The sequence below is a fragment of the Phoca vitulina genome, unplaced genomic scaffold (genome assembly GCF_004348235.1).
Source record: "Phoca vitulina isolate PV1807 unplaced genomic scaffold, GSC_HSeal_1.0 scaffold6, whole genome shotgun sequence".
In the NCBI taxonomy this organism is placed as follows: domain Eukaryota; kingdom Metazoa; phylum Chordata; class Mammalia; order Carnivora; family Phocidae; genus Phoca; species Phoca vitulina.
The window spans coordinates 23,014,630-23,023,406 of NW_022589709.1; the positions used below are offsets into that span (position 1 = coordinate 23,014,630).

The 8,777-nt window shown below is 41.3% G+C and overlaps 1 long non-coding RNA gene across 1 annotated transcript; it reads right to left on the bottom strand.

Moving 5' to 3' along the window:
- Positions 1-205: 205 nt before the first annotated feature.
- Positions 206-8,566, bottom strand: LOC116632103. The gene is made up of 3 exons (XR_004299335.1): positions 8,481-8,566; positions 6,503-6,581; positions 206-290 (listed from the first exon to the last, which is right to left on the bottom strand). It is a non-coding gene; the product is annotated as an uncharacterized LOC116632103 (long non-coding RNA).
- Positions 8,567-8,777: the final 211 nt, after the last annotated feature.

Genomic DNA, 8,777 nt, shown 5'->3' on the forward strand with positions numbered 1-8,777 from the left:
TCAAGATGAAAATAGCACAGAAGCCAAATGTATGGCTTTATGTTAAGTTATTCACAGAGTCCTGAGGATTTTCCTTGCCAGTCAGCTCCATATTTGCAGGCTTTTGCAATTTTCAAAAGAGGAAACTGAGGCCCACACAAATTAACTCACCGAGAGATTGTGGAATTCACCCACACTCACCTGCGGAGTGGGAGAGCCGGCATCGTCTCCTAACTCCCAGCCACGGCCATTCACTTGTTCACCATGAGACGGCAGTAAAGAGCTCTCTTTGAAAGCACTGCACGCTGAGGCTGTGGGCAAAATGCCAAAACATCAGGATGATGTGGTCAAGTGATTTAAAAATGAAATCAATCATATGTATGTTTAAGTGGCATAATGCCAAATAGCTAGCTAACTAAATGTTTAAATGTTTAAAGCTTGGCCACTGCCTAAGTCTTCGTAAACTCCTAGGGTAGCTTTATATGAATTGCAGTTTCCTTGTATTAAATGGTGCTCCTCTTATCTTCTGGGGAATTCTTCTTTCTCAATAGTTCAAAAGGCTCCGTGCCTCCCAAAAGTGAAAAATGGACTTCCTTTTTCGTGATCGCTAATATGATTAATTATGGCTGAATCCAGAAAAACACAATTACATATCTGAGGATTGCTTGAGGAAGCAGGACACTGCTGACTTGCAGTGTCATATTCTACATCAGTGATGACCTCTATTATCCTAAATACATGTATACAGTAAAATGCATGTCTTGCATACACGGCGACTCCATTATCCTAAATACATGTACACAGTAAAATGCATGTCTTGCATACACGGCGACTCCATTATCCTAAATACATGTACACAGTAAAATGCATGTCTTGCATACACGGCTGCAATAGAGTGTGGCATATAACGGAGGTTGGTGTTCAGAGAAGTGATGAGAGAGAGAAACCCCCAGAGGCTCCTGGGGGTAGAAGGCAGTCACAAAGAGGGCCAGAATGGACCCTAAGCAGCAGAGAAAAAGTATCTAGGGGAAAGTGAGAAAGATGATGGCGATCATGAACAGAAAGAAGCAAGCCATCTACCACTGAAAACCCCAGTAGGGTAGCAGTGTATATCTACCTACCGTCAACAAAACTGATTGACCTCAGAGATTTGGGGAATCAAACCCAAGTATCAGGAAGGCATGCCTTTTGTTGGGGGAGGTAGAGTAGAAAGGGCCCTCTCATATTCAGCCACTAGAGACTAGATGTATCCAGCAGAAGTTCTAGAATTCGGCAGAATATAGGAAGGAAGCTTAGCCAGCTTAATTAATATGGCTTTATGCTCATTAACCTTAAGTCTATGTTACAAGTGCTTTTCAGATATTCCCACGAGGGCTGGCAGAGGAGAGGAAAATGCTGAGGCATCAGTATTCGTGAGCTAATTATCTGGGGGAATCTGCAGAGGCGTCGGCTGACCCTGATGACACTCATCCCTCCCTAGGTGTTCTGTCTTTAGACAATTCAGCTATCCATCAAATCAACCAAGGTTTACTGAGAACCTACTTTGTCCCAGGACTCTCAAAGTGCTGAGATTAAAATGCTGAAACATTATCAAGTTAAAACATGATTATGATCACTGTCAGCTGTTTCAACAATCTCTAAGCCCAAAGTCAGGACAAGCTCCAGTTTGAGGGATACCCTCTGGTTTCTGGCCCTTATTTGCTTACAGAATGAAGTTTCAACCCTTTCAGTAAACAGAATCTCACTGAAGCTTCTCCCCCAGCTTTTGGGGGTAGGGAGTCTTAGTGTTTTTATGCAGTAAAATATACCATGAACTTAGAAGACAAAAGAAATACTATAAAAATATATGTGCAGGTTACGACGGATAAATATTAACCTCAATTCGAGTTAGCACTCACAAATCAGTAAAAAAAAAAAAAAAAAAAAAGTAAACCCCAAGTGCAGTCTTTCTGAGTTGAACATTTGTCTACTTTTGGAATTCTTACATTAGTTCCCTGTGTAGGGACAAATAAAAAATTCGAAATAAGAGGCTTAATTCTCCCTGTTGAAAATAAGGGCAGAGAGTTCCCTCTCTTCCTTCTTCTTGGACCATTCACTTTAGAAAACTTGTAAGCACTTTCTCCTCTCTGTGCAATGTATATAAAACCTTTTGAAAACTAAAAGGGCCATGGGGCACCTAGGTGGCTCAGTCAGTTGTCTGCTTTCAGCTCAGGTCATGATATCCGGGCCTGGGATCCAGCCCCGTGTCAGCTGCATCTCGATAACCTAAAAATTTCTTTCTCAAACACCTGAGAGCTACCTCTTTGAAATACAAACATCAAGGGAGACAGCACCCCTATCTCCTAGTTTTTATGGGAGGGTAGGAGCCTAATTTTGGTGGGCACTTTGCTCCACATTGCAAAATCACCCCAGGTCATAAAGGTATAAGAAATTTTTCTTCTGGGTAAAGCCAATAGGCTAACACAGATGGTCACCCTAATTACCACGTACAGTTAAGACGAATATGTGTGACAAATGGTGCTGTCAAGCCCTCTTACTTGAGGATTAGTTATTATCTTGAAAACACGTATGAATGGGTTGTGTCCCCTTGGCTACTGAAAGGGTGAGATTTCTTTCTGTCTTTACAGTCTCCTAGGGGATTGCCTGTGGTGCATGTCCCATTCTGGTTTAATATTTATTCAATAATAAGACTATTTTCTGTCTCTACTACCTTTGTGGGAAGGTTTTCTAGGTTGGAAGAAGATTGTGTTTTTTAATTATATTTCCCCGATACCTATAATTGTTTTTTGTTCATTTTCTCCACTAGAACATAAACTCTGTAAACCCATCTGTTTGTTCCCCATTGTATTTCTCTACTCTTTGGCAAAATCAAGGTACTCAATAAATCTTAAGGGATGGACGTGATGACTGTTCTGAGAGGAGAAGCTTGAGATGGTGGGTTTCAGAGGAAAACTGTGACTTTCTAACATAGCGGGGCTTGTCCAAAAACAGCGCCAAGTGAAATGGAGCTGTGAGAGGCTGCTGGTCTGCAGGCTTCTTTCATACTTCCTCCACTCTCCTGCCTGACTTCTCAACAAGGAGTAAAATCCCCATAACAAGGGTTAGTCCCACTTGGCACAGCACACATGTTAATTCTTCTCTGGGACTGTTGAGGGAGATGAAATCCATTCTCCAAAGAGAAGAGTTAAACCGGTCATAACAGGATCTAGCGAAGTAGGCAGTCTAGTCACCTCTGTGTATCTGGGAATTACGTGAGGATACCACCTCTCTGTAAAGTAATCATGATAATAACCCCTAACGCTGATAAATTTATTCACTATTGGAGTTGGTTTGATAGCCCTTATCTCATTGAGCCTGGAATCACTTCTGTGAGGTAAGGAGGCCAAGTATGATTATCCCACACCAGAGATACAGAAACCAAGGCTCACGGGACTTAGCACTTGCTCAACATTTGGCATGTAGGCAGGGGAAAAAAAAAAAAACCTGATGCTAAGACTCTGACCTTTTGATTTTTGTTCCAGCGCCCCTTCATTTATTCACGTTATCTCCTAACCCTTAACAAGAGAGCAAGGGATAGCCACAAAGCCTTTCTCAAAAAGACCCTGGTGCCCACAGCCTCTATCCTATCCTGACTTTCAGAGCCCCCTGTACCACATCCCCAAGTGCACTACACTGGGGCTTCACTTACACAACCTAACATGAAGAGGACAGGAATTTGCCACATGGGATTCCTGGTACCTCCTCTCATTTGGCCGCCCCTGCCCTGCAGTTGAACCCCATCGCTGGTGGAGCATCATAAGCACAGAGCATATCGTCCTCCCGGTGTCTAGAGTTCCCGGTTAGAGAAGATGGGGATAACTATAAAAACAGCAGCTCTTTAAAGATACAGAGTGGTGGGATCTAAAGACTGTGGAAAACAGGAGAGCTGATTTCAATACTTTTACAAGGAGATGAGAGGTTAGCTGGAAAAACAGGATAGGTATTTGTATTCATTCAATCAACATCCACTGCATACTTTTTGTGTGCCAGGTATGGGCTGGGCAACCATCAATAGGATGTGGCCCCTACCCGTGGCACTTCACAACACAGCGTGCTAGACAGAGGAGCAAATGAATCATGAATATCATTCCATTTTATAAGTGCTTCAGCCCAGCAGCAACTATTAATCATCATCCAACTCGCAGCAGAATATTCATCCAAACAGAAACTGAAAGTTCCACAAAATTCCAGAATCAAATAATACATCTGCCCGATGTAAACACTTCTGAAAGTGAGGAAGATAAATAAATGAAGCAATTATTTTTTCTGGATTTAATGGAGGGGCCTAAAAAATATTGAGAGTTAAATCCTTTAAAGCTACCAAGTTCTTAATAGAAGCCAGGCTCCAGTCTGTGCTGTGGATATAAAAACTGAATAAGATAAAAGGACCCACAGTAAAATGAAAGTAGATGTGTAAACTCTCTATTACAGAGGGTGTGAGAAGTGCTATGACAGAGTAAACCATATAATGATCTAAGAACAGAGAGGAAATATTTAAATAGGGAAGTCAAGAGGGACTGCCAAGATATATGACCCTTAAACTGAGTTTAAGAGTGAGAAGTTTACTAGTTGTTATGGACCGAATGTTTGCCGCCCCCCTCCCAATTCCTATGTTGAAGCCCTAACCCTCACTGTGATAGTATTAGGTGGGGGGAGGTAATTAGGTTTAGATGCGGTCATGAGGGTGGAGCCCCTATAATGGGGGGGGATCAGTGTCCTTAGAAGAAGAGGAAGAGACCAGAGCTCACTCATGCTCACTCGCTCTCGCTCTCTCGCTCTCTTCCCCTTTCCAAGTGCACACAGAGAAGAGGTCATGTGAGCACAAAGGGAAATGGCAGCTGTCTGCAAGCCAGGAAGAGAGTTCTCATCAAGAACTGAATCTGTCAGCACCTTGATCTTGGACTGCTCAACCTCCAGAACTGTGAGAAATAAATGTCTGTTGTTTAAGCCACCCAGTCTATGGTATTTGGTTATGGCAGCCTGAGCTGGCTAATATACTAGGTTAAAAGAAAAAAAAAGAAAAAAAAAAAAGAAAAGAAAACCATTTTAGAAAGAAAAAAATAAGAAGTGAAGAAATCACAGATGCTCAAGATAGCATGCCAGGTTTAAGAACTAAAAGAAGGCTGGCATGATTAAAGGGTGGGCATACATGTGGCTTAGTGAAAGAAGATGATGCTTCAGAAACAGGAAGCCCAGGAAAGCCATATATGCTAAAGTGGGTACTTGAACTTCATGCAGAAAGATACTGAAGGATTTTGAACAAAACAGGACTTGTTCAGAATTGCTACTTAGCCTACTCTAGAGGAGGGCTACAGGATGGATTAAAAGGGACAGGTCTGAAGACAAGGAAGAAGTTAAGTGGGAAATGTGGTGGACACAAGATCTTTCTTTAGGGACAACGCTTCCCCTAATTTACAAGCCTGGTCAGGTGACATGGTTCAAGTGGGCTGATGGGTCCTCCCTTACACTAGCCGAGGGATGGGCAAGTGACTTCATTCTTGGCCAGTTAGAATACTCATTCACCACGATTTAGGACAGGGCTCAACATACAAGATATGCTTTAAAATATTATTGAATAATTAAAAACAGCATTATAGAAGTGATCAAGTGATCCAGGGAGTTCCTGGAATTCTTGAGGTTTAAGGCTTATAGTTTATGGCAACTGTAATAGGAAAAGATAAGGAAGCAAATGTCATCATTGTCTTCAAATTAACATTATTAAGTGCACTCTGCATGCCAAGTGTAAAATGAGGTTCTGGAATAGGGTTGGTAGAAATACAAATATGAGTAGAACACAGTTCTTGTCCTTAAATATCATATTTTTAAAAAGGGAAACCTTTATTACTTGAGATCAAAAATTTTTTAAAATGCATAATTATACAAATAATTATGAGAAATTTGCTAACTAGTAGTTCTTGCTGCAAGAATCAGGAAAGGCTGTGAAGAGAGAGTTTTTGAGTTGACCCTGGAGCGGATAAAACTTGGACAGATGGAGATAGGGACAAAATTAGTATTCAACTGAATCAAGGAGGATGAGATTAAGGGTCATTAACTTGAATCCCAAGATGGCAGAAGAGAAAGAATTGCACAAAGCATTAAAATTACTAAGGAAAAGGAAACAAGCAGAGGCAGTGGGAGACGACAGTGTCATCACTGGAAGCATTCAAAGCATAAGGATCATCTACGGTTCAGAAATGGCTCTGGAAAGCAAGGAGGTTCATATATGGGAGAAGGGAGGCAGAGTTCGTACTAAGAGAAGGAAAGGAGCAGGTGGGTATGAGACAAAGGACTGCCTCTCCACAGCAGGAGGAGGATGCAGGAGAAAGGAAATGGAGGAGCCTATGTGCTGGCCCCATATCGGATCCGTGTGAGCCTCAGACTGGAGATAGCAAGAATGAGCAAATTGTTGGCAGAATGAGAATGAGGTCAGCAGAGTCCTGCTGACTGGAGCAAAGACACCTCCCCAGTTGAGAGTCTGACTTACAGAAATACAGTCATCCATCTTCTCATTAACGCTCGGCCCTCCATCACTCTGGTTGCTCTGTTCACCATCCCTCTTCGCACTAGAAAGCAATCATATACGCAGTGGGGTAGGAGTAAGACTTTCTGCTGCTCTTCTTTTGCCCCGATTTTTAGCTTTAATGTACTAGAATCAAATGGAAGCTAAGTTTACTGCCAGGCTGTAATTCTTGATGGGAGAAGGTCCTTGGCATAGTGAGCTTCCACAGTCAGCATTTGTCTTTTCCTGGTTTCCCCAGCTCCTGACTCCCCCTTCAGCCCCTACACCCTCACCAACCTCATCATTCCCAGACTGAGCCATTTCCATCTCCCATGAAGCACAGCTCCTGGCATTCATTCTAAAACTCCCCACTTAAAATCCCACCTGGCCGGTATTTTGTAACACAGATAAACACCTGCAGAATATAAGAAATGAGAAACTGAGGGAAAGAAAGTAACATTATGGTGTTCCTGCTAAGCACATCGATACACATTCCACTTCTCACAAAAACTCCCAGAGCTAGATATTGCTGTGTCTTTTCTATCTGAATATTACTAAATGCTGTGGCAGGAATTCCAGAATGAAACCCTGAATGGGAAAAGAAATGGGCAGTATGAAGTCCAATCCAATCCAGTTTAGGAAAGTGAAGTGGAAAGGGGGAGAAACCTATACAGCTTCCCTCACTCTTGGGAACTGGTGTGCAGTGTCTAAGGCATGGATCTGAAGACGAAACCTCATGAAGGTGCGTGGGGGAGGATGATCAGGTTATTCCAAGCCACTGAGCCTGTAAGAGTCTCTGATGGTGTTTTCTTCCAAAGGGCTTAAGGACAGGCAGTTGCCTTGGTAACAGAAGGGGTAGCCAAAGAGGCACCAATTACAGTTGTGTAAATGTGTCAAGGACCCAGCCTGAGAGGGCGGGCCTGAAGGAAGCAATGCATAAAAAGCTGAGGGGTGGAGTAGGAGAGAAGGCACTTTGTTACTGCTGTTTTCTGGGTCACTCGTGGCTGGACACTTGAGATAGATACCCTTACTCTCTTAGAAGACACACCCAAATGACTCATTGGATGCCAACAGCAGGAAATGTGCTCTTGTTATTACCATACTTTTATCATATTGAATTCTAAATGAGGAGTTAGGTCATCATAGCTTGCTGAAAGGTGATGTCACATGATCACTTTTGTAATTATCAAAGGAGACAGTTGAGTGAATCTAGTTTTCTTTAAAAGACATACTTATGAATTCACTAGTGTTCCATCAACAGTCCCACCAAAATATTTCTAAATTTACCTATAATTTTTGTTCTCATAGTTGATTTGTTAGCCTTTTTCTTCTAAGTTCTTTTAGAGTATTCTGTGGGTTTTTTAAAGTTTTGATAAATTTCCTCATAACTGTGCCAAAAAACCCTAATTTGGGAATTATTCCCAATAATCTCTAATGATTATGGGATATTGGTGAACAGGGCAGGATGAAAAGTTTTTATCTATTTCCCTCACATAAATGAGAACAGAAACAAAGAGGAGCAGTTCAAGCCAAGCAATTGCCCAGGGAGCCAATCCAATTTCTTTTATAATTTTTAATTATACAAGTAATTCAAGAAATATTCTCCTCATAAAAATTTCAATAATACAAAGCAAAAGTCCCCAGTTACCACAATACTTGATCCTACTCCCCTCTTTGGAGGAATCCATTATTATTAGTTTGGTGTTTACCTTCCAGAACTTTTTTCTGCATTTATACATGTATTAGGCAATGTATTATTTAATATACATACTATCATATGCTTTCTTCACATATGTCTTTGAAATAAAATTCAATCAAGACATAGTAATCTACATAGTAATCTATTCCCTTCTTTTTAACTGTTATGTATCTTTTTAATTAGGGTAACAGTAGCTACTTTAACAAATAAATTGCAAAATATCAATGGCTTAGTACAGTAAAAGTTTGTGTCTTATTCACCTACCAGCCCATTGAAAGTACTTCAGGCTGACAGTAGCTCTCCTCCATTCAGGAAACAAGCTCCTTCCATCTGGTGGCTGGACATCTCTGAGGGTCTTACTATTATCTGCATCCAGTCAAGAGAAGAGCATAGAGAAGGTACATCTACTTTTTAAAAGATGTAACATAGACATGATGCACATGACTTCCACTATTATTACACTAATAACTTCAAGGGCGGTTTGGAAATTGCTAAGTTACCTATTCTGCCATTGATGCATTGTTTCTACGTTTTATTCTTCTGATTAATGGTCCAACGAAT